Here is a 17,754-nt window from a genome sequence, read left to right as displayed (position 1 = left end):
TCCAGCTGGCTTTCCGACCTAAATAAAACAAAACAGCAAGTTGTTTTGGGGGATTTAGGAAGTTAGATTAAACTTAGACTAGGTAAGCTTAAAAGGAATGAATCTTTCATGTTTGCCAAGAGAATAAATTGATATTTATAAACACAATGTTTGTTTAGACAGTGTGAAAGATGTGTTTTGTATCTGTGTCTTTTTAGCTCTCAACACACCCAAGTTTCTTTTCTGATAAAATTATAGCCAGATGTGGAGATTGGATAGAATTTTGATGGGAGCTAGGACAGGAGGATATCAGGATTGATATTTGTGTGGAATGAATCAGGACTTGGTCTGTGGCTTCAGTTGAGAACTTGGTCCTTGGGCTTTTTTCTAAACGGAATTAAAAATTGTTTTACTTACTTTTGACTGTGCTTGATTTTCATTGCTGCATGGGCTTTCCCTCTAGTTATGGAGAGTGGGGGCTGCTTTCTAGTTATGGTGCGCTGGCTTCTCATTGCTGTGGCTTTTCTTGTTGTGGAGCAGGGACTCTAGGGGCTTGGACTTCAGTAGTTAGGGCACGTGGGGCTGGAACACAACCTCGGTAAGTTACGGTGCACTTGGACTTAGTTGCCCTGCAGCAGGTAATCTTCTTGGACCAGGGATGGAACTCATATCTCCTGCACTAGCCGGTGGATTCTTTACCACTGAGCCACTATGGAAGCCTGGCCCTTTTTTAAGGGCCAGTTTTTAAGCTGTTGCCGTATCAGACTTATTTTTACCTTTCTTTTGGGTGTTTAGTGGATTTAATCCGCAGATTAATACATGTGCTGTATGGATAAAACTGACAACCGACAAGACTTACTGCCCCTATTTTACAGATGGTGGGAATGGGTAGTATGTGGGTAGAGATGTGGTAGCCCAGGAATGAGTTTTGTCCTCTGATTCCTGCTCTTTTCCTCTTGCCTGATGTCTTTGAATGCCAGCTATTACTTTTCTGCAGAAGTCAATTTTGAACCCTGGTGTTTTCGTTGACAGGAGAAAAGCATAATTAAAAAACTGCAAAGTAACAAAATGGTTTTAAAATAAGTGTGCCGGAACTTAATTCTCAGTGAGTATTGTTCTCTTTTAGAATGGCATGTGTAAGTGGTGGCGGTTGAGGGTGGCATCCTGATAATGGCCTTTTGTTTTTTTCTTTTTTGCCTCCATACTCAGCTTGTGGGATCTTAGTTTCCCAACCAGGAATCAAACCTGCATTGGAAGTGTAGAGTCTTAATCACTGGACCTCCAGGGAAGTCCCATTAAAAAAAAAAATTTTTTTTTTATATGGCCTTTCTACAAAATAGTTTTGAAAACCCATCTTGAAATTGTCAGAGATGTTTTTGAACCATATGAGAGATCAGTTTCATTAATACATGACACCATACAGTTGCTGCTGTTCTTTTTTTTTTTTAAACTACAAATGGCATGGTTAGGCAACCTGTCACGTGACCTCACATGGATTAACAGTTCATTTGAAGTGGACCTAGTGGTAATGTGAGGTTTTTTTCTTTTTGGGTGGGGATGAGCATGTTGCATGGCTTGTGGGATCTTAGTTCCTCACGAGGGATTGAACCTGGACCCTTGGCCGTGAAAGCGTGGAGTCCTCACCACTGGACTGTTAGTGAATTCCCTGAACATGAGTTTTGAGTCTATCACTAATAAGTATGCTCTCTAACAAGTTATTTCACTTCTAAGGCTTGGTTTTCCAGTGGATAAAAATGGGAATAATACTTTGAAGAGTGGTTAAATGAGGTAGTACATACGAAGCTTTTGGGACAGAGGAATGCAGTAACTGTTTCCACCCTCAATAAAGAGTTGCTATTAATGAAAATATTCAAAAAGACAAGAGAGTTTGTAAAGGCAAATTGTACCTTTTTCCCAATAGGCGAATGCCTTCTAATTGTCATTTCATTATGTTTGTAGATTCATGCTCTGACCTTCTCATCCTGCCTCCTGTGTTCTTTTTTCATTCATTTTCTATCCTTTGCTGAGTGACGCTGTGCTGTGGAAGCTGTCTGCCAGTCTCTTGGAGTAAGCCTCTTTTCACGAGAGCTAATCTGAACATTCTTAACAATGCCAGCCCCTTGGTTGTGGATTCCTGGGGATTTTTCTGTGGGGCCTCAGCTGGTGTTTGGATCACGCTGTGTAGCATAGTCATCTCTAACTCCTAGATTTGGAGTCAGTTTGGAGACCTGTCCTTGTGAGCTAATCTTTTCTCTTTCTGAGTGAGGATGAATGCTTTATCCTTCTCTGAGTCGGCTTTAAGTTGCAAGTCTTAGTCTTCTGCAACATAGAGCTTCTTATTTTAATTATATGTGGTATAAGGAAGGAATATTCTGCCCTTTTCTTCATTTACTTCCACCAAGTGTTTTACTGCCAAGTAGGAAAGGAAGATAGCTGGTTGTCATTTGGGTGAGTCTGTGGGTGACCCCTGATGACCAGCTTCCACAATAGTTGAATTTGTCTTTGGAATAAAAACCTCATAAAAGAGGGAAGCTACTCAGAACACACGTGAAGAACCTGCCAGAATTTTCCTGATTTGTGAAGAGTTTACACCTGGCATCCTCACTTGTGCAATTTTCTACCTTGGAAACAGAATCCAGGAGCAACTGAACTATATTTAGCCCAGACTGATGGACAAGGGTGTGGTTGTGTTAGCTGGTCATGTCTGCCCTCATTCTCCTAATAGTGTCCTAGGAACAGTTTGAGGCCTTGAGAAGTAACTTAGTCCATTATGGGCTGCTATAATAGAACACTGTAGATTGAGTGGTTTAAGTAACACACACTTATTTCCTGTAGTTCTGGAGGTTGGAAGTGAAAGATTAGGTGCCAATATGATCAGGTTCTTTTGGAAACTGGGTTGTCCCTTTGGACATCTGATCAGATGTCTCTTGACCTTTTGTTCATTAGCACCTTTTGAGACATTTTTTCCCCTAATTGCCTCTCTGCCTCCAATCAATGGAATTTTAATACAACAGATATACTTTGTATCTGTTTATGTTCTGTGGCCCTTTGGGCCACAAACTGTTGTAACATCTAAGATTTTTTTTCTTCCTCAGGAATCAGTTTTCACCCCTTGGGGGGTGATTTTGCCCTCATTGAGAATGCATGGTCTTATCCTATATTGTCTCACAAATATAGTCATCAAGGCTCATTTTTTTAACTTTTTATTTTTTATTGGAATATAGCCAATTAATGTAGAAGGCAGTGGCAACCCTCTTCAATACTTTTGCCTGGAAAATCCCATGTAGGAGGAGCCTGGTAGACTGCAGTCCATGGGTTCGCTAAGGGTTGGACACGACTGAGCAACTTCACTTTCACTTTTCACTTTCATGCATTGGAGAAGGAAATGGCAACCCACTCCAGTGTTCTTGCCTGGAGAATCCCAGGGATGGGGGAGCCTGGTGGGCTGCCGTCTATGGGGTCTCACAGAGTCAGATGACTGAAGTGACTTAGCAGCATTTTATTTTTTGCTTATTGCTATTCTTAATAATTCAGAGCAAAAGTTGTTTGTCCCTTTCTGAAGTTATTCTGTACTGTCTGCTTCAAAGCCTAACGATGTTAAGGGAGTTGGAGAAGAAATGGAATATGAGTGGAGGTAGGAGGGATATTTTTATCTGGACTTCTCCAAATAGGCTGGAATTGAGTTTATTCTTTACTGTTTTTATTTTCTTCCAAATCTTGAGTTTTCAGATACTGCATTTGCCATTTGTTTCTCTAGTGCCTCCTTGGCCTTTATTTATCACAGTTGAGCACAGATGTTCTTGGACTGAAATTTGGGTAATGTCTGTTCAGCCCATGTCACATGTCAAATTCACAGAGAAATGGGAAGGGGTACGTTTCTGAGGTCTGCTTGCTGGCTATGTCTTGATTGAAAGCATTCTTGATTATGTCTTTTAATTACCACTTACTGTCATCACAGGTAGAAGAACCATCACAGGTAGCAGTCAATGAATCGATCCATGTCTTGCCACTTCCCTTCTACAAGTTGTCTGCCCTTTCTGTCTTGTGAGAGAGAGGAGTTCTAAAAACTGGAAGATGAGAATGCATCCCAAAGGTCTGGTGAGGGAGGCTGATGCCAGTGGACTTTTAAATGGACATTTCTTTACATTTGTGAATAGTTTCATGCTTATACCTCTTATCTTTATGAGGCTCCGAAGGAGGTAGCATCCATCTGACCAAACTGTGGAAAACTAGCAAAGAAACAAAGTAGGACAATCAATACAGACATTGACTGATCATGCTTTGAACCCAGGGAGTAGTAGACATTGGAAGCATAAGAGGCCAACTCCTTAGCAAGGAGTTTAATATTGATTTTGTGACCCTCTCTATGTCATACTCATGGGATTTGATTTCGATTATAGGCAGTCTAAATTCACGTTATTTCTGTGCTGGAAGAGATCATCCTAGGAGGTCTTTATATCAATTTCATTGCAAACATCAGGACTGAGTCTGGTTCAAATTCAAGGGATGGCTCTTTGTGGTTCCTTGGGTGAGTAAAGAGTCAGAAGTTACCCTTCTAGTTCTGTCACCACCCAGTGCTTCAGTTTTACTTTTTATGGGTTCCTGTTTTACTGGTGAAATGAGCTTCAGGCATGTGAAATGGGCCATATACCTTTTTTAGGGCTACCAGCATATTAGTGGCAGAGCTGAGACTCAAGCCAGAGGGCTTGCAGAAGATGGCCATAGAAGTTGTTGGAATTATTTAGAGCCTTGTAAAGATGCTAGATGTAGTTAAAAATCCCTATGGAAGGAGAAGGCCCTGCCTCCATTGACTGCCTTGTTCATTATCTTACAACTCTCACAGGTGAGGTTTTTGGGTGTCATGCCGATTTTTCTCCTACTTATAAGTATTTCCTTTTGCTCTTGCCCCAAAGGAAATAGATTTGAAGTTTCCACTTTCTTTAGAAACAGTAAAGTAGTGCCCAGGCCAGACTGCTGTGTGTTCTATAAAGAATGGAGCCAGTGAAGCAGTGGACCTTACTTTGTGACCCAGGCAAACCTGTAAAACATTTCTAAAAGAAAAAGTGCAGGAATGGTTGGTATGTCACAGTGGTTTAAAACCACTCAGGGGTCCAGTGTTCATAACAGCATTATAACAGTAGCCAAGACATGGAAGCAACCTAAGTGTCCCAATAATAGATGAATGAATGAATAAAGTAGAAGTGGTATATATACACAATGGAATACTAGTCAGCCATAAAAAAGAATTAAATAATGACATTTGCAGCAACATGGATGGATCTAGAAATTATCATACTAAACAAAGGAAACCAGATAAAGACAAATACCATATAATATCACCTATATGTGGAATCTAAAAGAAGTGTTACAAATGAACTTATTTACAAAATGGAAACCAGAAATAGAAAATAAATTTATGTTTACCAAAGGGGAAAGGGGGGGGAGGGATAAATTAGTTTGGAATTAACAGGTACACACTACTGTATATAAAATAGATGAACACCAAGGACCTACTGTATAGCACAGGGATCTATATTCAATATCTTGTAATAGCCTATTAATCTAATAGAGGGACTTCCCTGGCTGTCCATTGGTTAAGACTGTGCTTTCACTGCGGGGGGGGCTTGGGTTCTATCCCTGGTTGGGGAACTAAGATGTTGCATGCCATGCATATATATACAATATGTATTCTTTGTGCTTAGTCTCTCAGTCATTCCCGACTCTTGGTGATCCCATGGACTGTAGCCCACCAGGCTCCTCTGTCCGTGGGGATTCTCCAGGCAAGAATACTGGAGTGTGTTGTCATGCCCTCCTCCAGGGGATCTTCCCAATCCAGGGATCAAACTCCCACATTGCAGGTGGAATCTTTATCTGAGCCACCAGGGAAGCCCATATTCTTTATATATATATCTTTATAGTATATATATATTCTTTATATATACTCTAATATATAAAAATTATATATATTATATAAACTATATATAAAGCACATATATATAATAAAGAATATATATACACTTTATAGTATATACTTTATACTACAAAGAATATGTATAATGAATATACTTTATATGTTATATATTTATATGTATAATATAAATATATATTCTTTATATGTATGTATATTCTTTATCTGAATCACTGCTATATACCTGAAACTAACACAGCATTGTAAATGAACTATTGTTGTTGCTTGTTTAGTCACTAAGTAGTGTCTGACTCTTTGCAACTCCATGGATTTCTGGATGCCAGGCTTCCCTGTCCTTCACTATCTCCCAGAGTTTGCTCAGTTTCATGTCCATTGAGTCAGTGATGCTGTCTATCTCATCCTCTGATGCCCTCTTCTCCTTTTGCCTTCAGTCTTTCCCAGGACCAGGGTCTTTTCCAGTGAGTCAACTCTTTGCATCAGGTGGGCAGAGTTTTTCCAGTGAATATTCAGGGTTGATTTCCTTTAGGATTGACTGATTTGATCTTGCTGTCCAAGGGACTCTCAGGAGTCTACTCCTGCACCGCAATTCAAAAGCATCAATCCTTAAGCACTCAGCCTTCTTTATGTCCCAACTGTCACATCCGTACATGACAACTAGAAAAACCATAGCTTTGACTAGACAGACTTTTGTTGGCCAAGTGATGTCCCTGCTTTTTAATATGCTGTCTGGGTTTGTTATAGCTTTTCTTCCAAGGAGCAAGTGTCTTTTAATTTCTTGGCTGCAGTCATCGTAAGCAGTGATTTTGGAACCCAAGAAAATAATATGTCACTGCTTCCACTTTTTCCCCTTCTATTGGCCATGAATTAGTGGGACTGGATGCCATGATCTTAGTTTTTTGAATACTGAATTTTAAGCCAGCTTTTTCACTCTCCTCTTTGACCCTCATCAAGAAGCTCTTTGGTTCCTCTTCACTTTCTGCAGTTAGAGTAGTATTATTTGCATATCTGAGGTTGCTGATATTTCTCCTGGCATTCTTGATTCTAGCTTGTGATTCATCCAGCCTGGCATTTCACATGATGTGCTCTGCATGTAAGTTAAGTAAACAAGGTGACAGTATACAGCCTTGTCATATTCCTTTCTCAATTTTGAACCAGTCAGTAGTTCCATGTAAGGTTCTAACTTTTGCTTCTTGACCCGAATACAGGTTTCTCAGTCTGGTATTCCCACCTCTTTAAGAATTTTCCACAGTTTTTTGGGATCCACACAGTCAAAGGCTTTAGCGTAGTCAATGAAGCAGAAGTAGATATTTTTCTGCAATTCTCTTGCTTTTTCTATGATCCAGCGGATGCTGGCCATTTGATCTCTGGTTCCTCTCCCTTTTCTAAATCCAGCGTGTACATCTGGAGGTTCTTGGTTCACATACTGCTGAAGCCTAACTTGAAGGATTTTGAGCATTACCTTGCTAGCATGTGAAATGAGCACAATTATACAGTAATTTGAACCTTCTTTGGCATTGCCTTTCTTTGGAGTTGGAATGAAAACTGACCTTTTCCAGTCCTGTGGCCAGTGCTGTTTTCCGAATTTGCTGACATACCGAGTGCAGCACTTTAACAGCATCATCTTTTAGGATTTGAAATAGCTCAGCTGGAATTCTATCACCTCCACTATCTTTGTTTGTAGTAATGCTTTCTAAGGCCCACTTGACTTTACACTCCAAAATGTCTGGCTCTAGGTGAGTGACCATACTATTGTGGTTATCCAGGTCATTAAGACCTTTTTATTTTTTTATTTTTCATTTTTTCGTTTATTTTTATTAGTTGGAGGCTAATTATTTTACAATATTGTAGTGGTTTATGTCATACATTGGCATGAATTAGCCATGGCATTAAGACCTTTTTAATGTAGTTTTTCTGTATATTCTTGCCATGTCTTCTTAATCTCTTCTGCTTCTGTTAGGTCCTTCCCATTTCTGTCTTTTATTATGACCGTCCTTGCATGAAATGTTCCCTTGATAGCTCCACTTTTCTTGAAGAGATCTCTAGTCTTTCCCATTCTATTGTTTTCCTCTGCTTCTTTGCATTGTTCATTTAAGGCCTTCTTATCTCTTCTTGCTATTCTCTGGAACTCTGCATTCAGTTGGGTTTATCTTTCCCTTTCTCCCTCGCTTTTCACTTCTCTTTCGTCAGCTATTTTTAAAGCTTCTTCAGTCAGCCCTTCACAGATCACAGTGTTGTCATGGTGAAGGGACTTGCATAATTCAATGAAACTATATGATATGCTGTGCAGGGCCACCCAAGATGGACAGGTCATAGTGGAGAGTTCTGACAAAACGTAATCTTCTGGAGGCAGGAATGGCAATACCAATCCAGTATTCTTGCTGAGAGAACCTCATAAACAGTATGAAAAAGCAAAGATATATGACACCAGAAGATGACCTCCCCCCGCCCAGGTCAGAAGGTGTCCAGTATGCTACTGGGGAACTACAATTGAAAAAAAGCCCCACTCATGGATCAGCTCATTTGGTTTCTTAATCTTCTTTTGTTAGATTTCAGATTGTTAACAAGATGCTTACTTTCTCTAAGTCTTGATTTCATGATCTGTAGGATGGGAATAGTAATAGTTACTTTTGTAGCTATCTTGAGAATTGTAGAAAGTGCATTCACTGGCACAGTGTAAGTGCTCTGTATATTATTATCAATAATAACAGCAACAACAGTTTCCAGTTCCTGACCTGGTTAGAGGGTAAATTATGCTGACTGTTCAAGTGTGATCTTAACCATCACATCATTGTCTTTGTTGGCTGGTTTATTATTCCTGTCAGTCACATTGATCATGCTTATGCTAAATAACTAAAAGTTGTGAACAGCAAAGGACTTTGCAGCTTCTTTGCCACCTCCATCCTTATTTGGCTTAGTTCTCACCTTTTTGAGGCTCTCTCTACTGGCTACCCCAGTCAAGGGGCGTATGACATGGTGCTTTTAATGAAGCAGGGCTGGCTGGTCCAGAGCCTGCCTACAGTCCTCTGAGACAGTGTGTTCTCCTTGTCTCTGGCCTTCTGCTTTTCACCCAGACATGAAGCAGTTAGCTCATTAAGGGAACTTTAACTTCTGTCATGGCTTTTTTCTGATTTGTATGCCCATTTCTGGCCTTGTGTGAGGTCAGAGAGGCATAGTCAATTACACTGACCCGGATTTTGTGCTCAAGTTGGCTCTCTCTTGCTTTGAGATTTGCAACTGGTTCAGTGTAGCAGTGGGAGTGGAAGTGGGGAAAAGCCCATGAAGCTATTAACCAGCCCCGCCCCCATTTTATTGATTTCAAGCTGAGTTTTAAAAAATTCTGACATCATAGCTATTGCCTGTGCCTTACTTCTAAATGAAACAAATAGGGTTAAACCTCTTTATTTAGGGGCAAGACCAGTCTGCATAGGTAGAAAAACAGAAATCAAGGAGTGTTTTCATGAATTGCTGTATGGCAAAAACTATCACAATATTGTAAAGTAATTATCCTCCAATTAAAGCAAATAAATAATCCTGACTACCACACACACACAAAATGTTTTCAGAGATGCCATTGTCTTAAAATTGGGGCAGGCTTCTGCTCTGTCTTTCTTTTTTTTTTTTTTTTGCGGCCCCATGAACTGTAGCCTACCAGGCTTCTCCATCCAAGGGATTTTCCAGGCAAGAGTACTGGAGTGGGTTGCCATTTCCTTCTCCATGCTCTGTCTTTCTCATCCTGTCTTACTGCTTCCTCTGTTTCCTGGAACTGCATCTGAGTGTTTTTTCCTAAACTTTTTATTTTGTATCGAGGTATAGCTGATTAACAATGTTGTGGTAGATTCAGGTGAACAACGGAGGTATTCAGCCATACATACATGTGTATCCATTTTCCCCCATGCACCTGGGTTTTTATAGGAGTCTCCTCTTATCTCCTTCTTTGGCTCTCTCCAGGACATTGTGTACCACTGCTGTTAGGGTCTTCCTAAATTCATTTCTGATGGGAGAACACTCATGTTTAGAAGATTTCAGTGGCACCTACTGGCTGCTAAATAAATTCCCTATGTATCAGTTGTCCTGGTGTTCATGCCCATCACAGTGTATCCGTGTCCTACCTCTTTAATTGTATCCTCTTTCATTACATTCGAGTACTGTTTACTCCTGATACACTGATCCATGTGGTCCTCTAAGCATTCTACATTTTTGTCTCAGCCAGTTCTTTTGTCTGGAGTACTCTCTCCTTAGTTTCCTGCTTTACTCTGCAGATCCACCTTCTTCAGTGGGCCTTGCCTAATAGCTCCTCATCTGTATCTCCGTAGCAACACTTTGATTATAGAGTTCAGCATACTTTATCCTGGTTTGTTGTTTTGTCTCTTATTGTATGAGCTTCCCAAAGACATGGGCACACTTTTATTTTGTCTCCAGTATAATGCTGTGTAACATGGACACTATAAATGCTTTTTGTGTGAGTGAATACATGAATGCCTGAGAAATGATTAGCAGTTCTGTTCAAATCCCAGTTCTTTCCATAAACATTCCTTGATCCCTAATCACAGTGAGTCTGGCACGTTCAACTCTCAGAGCCCTTTGTGTCTAAAACAGTCTGATTCTTTAGAGTCAGTCTTCCCACCTTGATTAGAAATTCTTGGAGAGCACAAATTGCGTCCCTTATTTTTCTTTGTGTACCCAGCCCCCAGCACAATTCCTGGCATACATAGGATGTTTAATATATGCTTTTGAATCCAAGAGTCCAGCCATTTGGTCAGTCGCTGTGCCTACCAGTTGGTCAGCCTTCTGTCACTCACTGACCAGGGGTCTCCAACTCAGAGATGTTCCCGGGCCAGGTTGGAAACAATGTGAGGCAACAATCAATGTTGGGCTGTCGAATTGGAGTGCTTATGTACTCTGTGGGGAGCAGCTACTTCTCAGTCCATTCTTGCCACAGGTGAGTACGGCTTTAGTGGCCTCCTCATCTCATATTACAAGAGAAGCTGTGAAGTCAGATTCTAATGTGCTATCTGCAAGGGCTACCAAAGTGCATGTGTGGTCCAGATTTGACCTATTCCCTATCCTTTTGTGGCCTTTGGATTGAGGCTGAAATTTCCCAGCCACAAATTTTCTTTGTGGAAGAAGAAAGGGAGGGGAGGGCATGAACTGAGGGAGCTTTTCAGGGAGTTTTGGTGAAAGCCTAGCTTTGAGAGTATCCTGTAATTTTCTCTGGGTAGTGACTTACTGTTTTGGGCTGAGTGCTATAGAGACCATGTATGATCTGGGCTTCATCCTCTTGTATTCTGTCCCCAGAAAGATGGTGTCCTAGGAACTTTCTTGATTTTTGCTCTTTTTGTCCAGCCTCAGCTGAGACAGGTTTGATGGTGGTTCTTGCCTCTGTCGACTTCTAAGGGCCTGGTGGTCAGGCTTGTACAGAGACCATTCCTGTTAAAGGCTTCCCTGGGAAGGAATTCTGGATGAGCAAGTACAACCAAAAGTGAACTATGCTGAACAAAGTCAATGCCTAAATGTCAGCCAAGGGGCAAAGCAGTATAATAGCCGGAAGGAAATCTGTACCTCTGTGGAACCTCTTGCAGGGCCATATCGTATCCCCTGGCTGTCCTGTTCTTTGCATAGTCTCTGAGGGCACCTGACAGTGCTTATTGCTTGGTATTACTTTTGGGTCTGAAAGTGTTGCCACCAGTGGTCTCCCCATCTGTGGCAGAAAGTAGGTGATGGAATATCTGGAAGAATACATGGGAAACTGAAAAGAGTGGTTGTCTTTGGTGAGAGCCCCTGCATGGCTGGAGAATGGGAGAAGAGGGAGGCTGACTTTTCATTGTGTACTTTTGTGTGCTTTCTTTGATTTGAACTGTGCACATATATTGTTATTTTTTAATGTACCTGAGCAAACCCAAGTGTGAGCTCCTTTTCAGATTCTCTGTTGTCACTTTCTTCCTGAAGCATGTGTTTCTCTGTGAACACCTGGACCCAGTCACTGTAGGTTGTCTCTCAGAGGTGGCAGCCTCACCTCTCTGCTCTTCAGAAGTCTTTTAGGGTTTTTCACTTAGAGGCTTTAGAATGACAGTCAGGCCTAAAGTATGTTCAACATTTTACTGTTTTTAAAGGGTTTTCAGATAACATTATTTTATCTGATCCTTAAAACATTCCTGCTTTCTAGATGTGAAAAATTGAGGTTTGGAGAGGCAAAGTGACTTACTTGGGGCCATACAGCTGATCAGGATAGAGCTGTGATTGATCTGGGTAGCCATACTTCACATTCGTGCACCTTGCTCTAAGTTCTTACGGCAGTTAAGTTGTCTTCTCTTTTTGGAATTCCCTTAGTGGTTTCCAGAGATGTTTCAATTAGGGCAGGGATGGAGCTGTGGCGTTTTCTCTTTGCTCTTTCTAGTCTTTCCCTCTTCAAGACTCTCAGTTACACAGACCTGTCTTTTCTATGAAAAAAGGGGTCAGAAGTAGGTTTCTCCATTTTCTGTGTAGGATAAATTAAGGCTCTATAGGGGCAGTACTTTTTAGGGAAGCTTGAATTGACAGTCTGGTTTCCTATTCTTTGCTGAATATTATTGCTGCTATTAGGTAGAGGGCTGTGTTTCCAGGTTACAAATCTTTTTAGCAAAGAAGTAAATGTGGAATAGAATTGGAAGGACCCATGTAGTCCTTGGATATAATTTAATGCTTCACATCCCAGAGAGAGTAAACATTGTAAAGTGTGCACGATGGGTTTGGATTAATATCCTGACAACATATGGTTTGTCATGTAGGGCACTCCTGGGAGACCCTCCTCACTGTACATAGCCTGCCTTTGCCGGGTGGCCCCTTCCCACAGGTCTTCCCAGCAGCTGTCACGCACCTGGGTAAATTGTCAGCTTCCCTAAGCACTGAAAAAAAATTTTTTAGCTGATGAAAGCCCTCATACAGGAGGCAAAATAAATAGACAACCCTGAGAGACAGTGTGTTCTAGTACTTCTTAGTTTCCCCTGAGTTTGTCCAGGGTATTCACTTCCTTTAGAAACACTGGCTGATCATCACCACTGGGCTCTTCAGAATACAATATTGAAAATCATCTTACCCTTTCCACTCTGTTTCTCCTGGTGTCATGGTGTGGAAAGTCTCTGGAAGCTCCAGAGAGGCAGTGAGCACCATGGAAGGAAGTCTCAACTGTTCCTAAGCATTAAGCAGAAATCTTTGACATTTTACTTTTTCTATTCTTACTTAAATCAGAATTAGGTTGCCATCAAAGAGGATTCTGTGCATTAATGACACCACTCAGAGTGGGAGAGGCTCCTGGTACCTCCTTTGCAGTATCTGAAGAGAACTTGTTGGGGGCATGCAGAGATCATGCTCAGATGATCTTTTCCTCACCTAGCCCTAACCTGTGCTGTGCCAAAGAGAGTTGTCATAGAGATATATACCAGCTGATGGCTTAGTCAAGGCCTCACTGGTTGGCAGCTTTGTAGGTGTGGAAACTCAGCTAGTTCATCCAGGTTTAAGTCCCAGTGGGGTCTTAAAGCATGTGAAATTCTTAAGCATATGAAATTCATGAGACCATCGAGCTACAGTCCCAGTTAACTAATTAACTCTAAGAAACATGATTACCAAGTTGATTTGTGAGGACAGGTAGGAGCATTGTCTCCACTACAGGAAAGGTGAGCTGGGAGCCAAGTCAGCTCTGGAATAAGTCAAGGTGAAGTATGGTGGAAAGCTCTTGTCTATAGATCGATATACCCAAATTCAAACCATATACTAGCTGTGAGACATCTGAGATGAGTTATTTAACCTCTGCTCCTATTTCTTCATTTGTAACCAACCTCCAGCGGCCACCCCCACTCCCGCCCCACCCCCCTCCCTGCGAATTCCCCTGGATTTCCAGATATGTATGTAGTAAGCACTCAGTAAAAACTGTCTTATTTATTTCCCTGTCTCATTCCCTCTGCTCTTCTTTCCTTCCAGCCTTCTTCTTCTAGGGCTATATCTATATTCTGACCAAAATACACTTGTCAGTCTGTTAGGGCACCAGGGATGCATTGGAGAGAGATTCACTTTCATTCTCTAGCTTCCCTTTTATGTATCCTTTGCAGATCAGTCTTTCTTTTACCACAGGTTACAGTAGGAACAACTAGATTCTAACTGTTCTGTCTGTTTCAACCTAATAAGTCTTTCTGGTTACCATTGAATCTATAGTTCTTTGCCAGGCACCCACTATGGGTTAGGTACTGCTTGGCCATGAGAATATAGTGGTGAGTGAGACAGAAACACCTTTCCAAATCACCTCCTCAGATGGGTTACTTCTGTGGATGACTGGTCTTGTGCGTTTTTTTTGTTGCTTCATCCTAATTTCCTTTTGAGAGAGCAGTCTTCTCCCTCGACCTAGGAGACAGTGCCCCTTTGTGTTGCCTGGGCCTTGCCTGCTGGCTTGCTTGCTCCTAAGTGATGCGAGTAGCAAGCTGAGGCTGAAGGAGAAAGCCCTGTGGGCTATTACTGCCTCGGCCACACATGTCCCAAAGGCTTGCACTTGGCACTCTTGAATGTTCCTTTTCTCCCTGCACACAGATTATAGTGTTCATGTGTAATTTAAATTCAAATAACCTTCCGCCTCCTCTCCTCCTTAAAAAAAAAAAAAAAAGAGCCCTGTGTATTACAGGTTAGAGAAAAAAGAGGGGCAGCCTGGGTCTCCTGGTAGGGTTTGTTATATCATGTTTTTTATGCAGCCTGGCTATGGGTTGCCTTTTTTTTAAAAATATGGCTAATGTGTAATTCAGGCATACTGATACTCTGCAGTCATAGAATCTCACATTTTTTTTCTACCTTGTTTGTCATATATAGTGTGACATATAGTCATATATATATACACACACACACACACACACACACACACACACGGTGTGTTAGGGGCTTTGACTGACAGCTGACAGGAAGTGGAACTTGGTTCTTCACTTTGGACTATACGCTGCATCCTGGCCCTTAGTGGTTCCTGCATAAAGAAAGAAAGAATGCCCAGTAGCCAGGTTGATGGACTTCTTAGTTTCAAAATATGGGCCTGAAGATAGCTCTCTGTTCCCTCTTCCTCTTTCTGTTGCCAATTTACCAGCAGTTGCCAGGAAGTGTGTACAGGGAGCAGGCAGAATGGCTCTCTGGGAACCCTTTATTTGAGAGCCCCCAGTGGAGAAGTGCATTTTCCTCTCCTCCTCCTCTTGCTGTGGTGTGTAGCACTGTGACTTGGTATTGCTTGTCTCTCTGCAATCCTGAGGCCTGTTTGTGACTCCTCTGGCCCTGTAGGGGTTTTCAGCAATAAATTGCTTACTGCTTGGTGTTTCCCCCAAACTCCATCACCTTCCCAGGAGTGGGGGAGTGTGTCAACAGTTAGGGACCTAGCAGAGTCTCTGTTTCTGACACTGACCCCTGGAAATATAGTGGTTGAGCCCACATGAGCCATGCTTCCCACTGCTTCTGGGGTTGGGCATTTGCTGCAGTTGGATTTATCTTTAAGAATCATGCTAGAGGCTTGCTTGGAAAGAAGGAGCACTGAATAATTATTGCTTATGTACCAGTTAAACCTATCAGCCAACAGATGTCAAGTGCAGGAAAAAAGTGCAGTAATGTTATTATAATGGCATAATAGTTATCATAATAATCAGCTGGCATAGCATTTGATAAGAGGCAGATCCTTTAGTGAGTGCAAGGGAAGGGTTAACCTTCAACTATAGCACAATGAATTGGTGCTTAACCTTGTAAGAGATGCCTTGTTGATGCAAGTGATTCAGGTACTGGTTTGTTCTCCCATCTCTCAATAGCTAGAGGAGCTATGGAAACTTCAGCTGGGGTTGTCTGCCCTGCAGGTGCTGTCTTTTTCATAGTGTGATGGAGCATACACCATCCTTTTGTTTTAAGTTTTATCATCCTAGCACCCAGCAGCAATGGGTTTATTCCTATAGGTTCATTTGGGATTTTCAGAAAATCCAGCCTCATTTTCTTAGCTACAGTTGACAAACTCTACTCCCTGCAGTGAACTGTGTTCCATACCTACGGGTGGTGGTGTACCTCTTTTATGTGTCCGTACTAATTGTGGTGGGCTGTGCTTGCAGAAGACGGCCTCTCCTCACCCAGAGAGCTTTCTGGAGCTGCATTCCCACGTGGTTAGGAAGGTGGTGGTGAAGGGGTGAGGAGCAGAATTGGGCTCATAGATGACCCACAAAGGCAGCACTGGGGTAGGAAAGAGTGTTCAGATTCAGGCAGACCTGGGTTTGCTCTTGACCTTGCCACTCACTAGCTGTTGGAGAAGTTATTTAACTTCCCTGAGCCTACTGCGATGAGTCTTTGTGCTCATCTGTGTCTCATTTGTTCTTCACTAAGAGCCCTGTCTCTGAAGTAACTATCACTATGCCTGCCACTAAGTAGAGCTCAGTGAATGCTTCTGCTTCCTTCACCCCACTCCCACCTGCCTATCCTAAAGAGTAGAAGGGCAGGGACAAGACCCTCCTGCTTCCAAAGGGAATTTTGGCCACAACTGGAGATTAATAGGTGAGTTTCTTCAGGCCATGGTGTCGCTTCTCTGAACCACAACCTGTAGACCTCCTTTGGAGCTGACTCATCGGGAAGACTTTTGATATTTAATGTTTGGGTGCATCTCTGCTTTATCAGGGGAGTAAAACATGGAGTTTAAAAATCACTTCGGGGAACAGTATCCTTACTCCTGCCTCAGTTCCCTACCGCTGTGCTCCTTTCCCCTCTTTTCATTTGTGTGGGTCACTTGGGAGCACTGCCTGCCTTGGGAAGTGCTTGTTTCTTACAGAAGCTGCTTGTTCAGTCTCTTTACTGGGTAAAAGTTATTGTATGTCTTTTTTGGCTGCATCATATGGCATGGGGGATCTTAGTTCCCTGAGGGAGGATCAAACCTGTGCTTCCAGCAGAGGAAGCGTGGAATTTTAATCACTGGATCACCAGAGAAGTCCCAGGGTTATTGTATTTCTATATACCTGGGCCTTTGCTGTGGACTTTTATTTTGGAAGCCTAGAGTACTCAGACAAGGTGATATCTTTTTAGACTATTTTTGGCTGTAGGCCAGCTTATCACTATGGCTACCACTCATTTGGAGAAAGGCAGGATACAGAAAGTAACTTTTGGAAGAAATTTGGGAAAGAGGAGGGGGAAGGGGAAGAATAGTTTGTTTTAAGGTCATAAGAGGAGAATAGCTTCTCTAAGCAGAACCATTTTGTTTTGGACAGAGCTTCATTTTCCTTCTCTCTGAATTTTTCTTTCAGTCAATAGACACATTAATAGCCTCTGTTACATTCTAGACACTGTGGTTATCCCTTTTATATACTTGTCACCAAGTCAGATACAGTTCCTGTTCAGAGTGTTGATGAATATAGACATTAATCAAATTATAATCTCATACATAAATGTGAAATTATGGTTATAATAAGTGTGTGGAAAGAAAGGAATGTGATACCATGAGAATATTTGACAGAGATTTGACTTGATCCTGGGTTTAAGAGGGTATCAGGGAAAGCTTTGTTAAGGGAGTGATTTTTGAGTTGTGAAGAACAAATGGATGTTTACTAAGTGAAGTGACATGAGGTTGAAGGACATTTCTGGCTGAGGGCCTAACTTTTACAAAGCCTCCTGGGGGCAGGGTGGGGAGGAAAGAAATGTGACTTCTGTGGGGAGCTGAAACAAAATGTGGCCAGAGCACAGAGAGTGAGAGGAGATAGGCACAGGGTCAGGTTGGAGGGGGTGGCAAGGACAGGCCTGTTCAGCATGGTAAGGCATTTTGATTGTACTAGAAGAGCTGGGAGATCTTTGGAGGGTTGTTAGTTGTGGTGGTGAGATGATTGAATTTGAAG

At 41.9% G+C, this 17,754-nt stretch overlaps 1 protein-coding gene across 6 annotated transcripts in view; it reads left to right on the top strand.

The window, feature by feature from the left end:
• Positions 1–17,754, top strand: part of SIL1 (SIL1 nucleotide exchange factor) — a 235,297-nt gene that overhangs the window by 1,086 nt on the left and 216,457 nt on the right. The gene's annotated exons all lie outside the window — the stretch shown is intronic.

The sequence above is a fragment of the Muntiacus reevesi genome, chromosome 1, assembly GCF_963930625.1.
Source record: "Muntiacus reevesi chromosome 1, mMunRee1.1, whole genome shotgun sequence".
In the NCBI taxonomy this organism is placed as follows: Eukaryota; Metazoa; Chordata; class Mammalia; order Artiodactyla; family Cervidae; genus Muntiacus; species Muntiacus reevesi.
Note: the sequence above shows the minus strand (reverse complement) of the source record. Positions and strands in the feature narration are given on the sequence as shown.